This window comes from Pteropus vampyrus, unplaced genomic scaffold (assembly GCF_000151845.1).
Source record: "Pteropus vampyrus isolate Shadow unplaced genomic scaffold, Pvam_2.0 Scaffold93, whole genome shotgun sequence".
NCBI classification, from domain to species: domain Eukaryota; kingdom Metazoa; phylum Chordata; class Mammalia; order Chiroptera; family Pteropodidae; genus Pteropus; species Pteropus vampyrus.
In genome coordinates this window covers 2,222,499-2,223,454 of record NW_011888874.1, presented here as the reverse complement: position 1 = coordinate 2,223,454, position 956 = coordinate 2,222,499, and positions in this window count along the sequence as shown.

Sequence of the window (956 nt, the reverse complement as noted above, 5' to 3'; positions counted from 1 at the left end):
CGCCGTGTCACTCACACTGGCGAATCAGAGCAGGCAGCAGACCTTAGTGAAGGGCCCAGAAGGCTGGGAGTGGAAACCTGCACAGATGTCCTGGCGCTGCCACTTCTAGATGTCACTTCACACTGAACCCTGACCTCTCCGGGGCTCGATTTTCTCCTTGACAAAACCTGCCCCCCAATGTTGGTATGTTGGGAAAAACAAGTGCCATCACTGAAAAGTGATCACCTTAGAAATAGAACTCATGTTAGGATAAATTAAGCAATCTGCCGCTTTGACTTCCATTCCTTATTTAATAGAACCCGGTTCACTTAAACCAACCCCTTGTTTCTTATTCTTTGCAATTAAAGATAAATTGAGTGTCCTCAAAACTCTTACGACTCCTAGACTTGGCATTTCTTGATTTTAAATTGTATATGTAAAATTTAACTTTTCAGATACTTACTGTGATTTTTACATTTAAAAAAATTGTAAAAAATATTAAAATAGGGGTGGTAACGCAGTTAAGTAACATTTCCAAGGATGAGCAGATGTTTTACAAATTTCATGATCAAGATTGATTTGAAATTAATAGTCACATGCCTATGTGTTACATGAAAATATTTTTAGAACCTTTGGCCACATGTAATTCAAGTATTTTCCATTTAAATTAAATTTTTAATTAAGACATTATCAAAAATAATATTTTTTAAAGACGTTATCGATGAAACTAAAATTCCCTTTGATCACCTCCAAACTTCTCCCTCTCTGCTGTCTAAACACAGTATCCATTCTGGCTACTTCATGTCTCTTTCCAGATATCGTGTGTGCATTTGTATACACAAATATAGACTGACGAACAGTATGCATTTCTCCTTGTGTTTTAAGATAAGTGATATTGTGCTGTACGTACATCATTTGGCAACCTACACATCTGCCCATGTCAGGATTTAAGTCAGATCTACCTCTTTTTCTTTTTT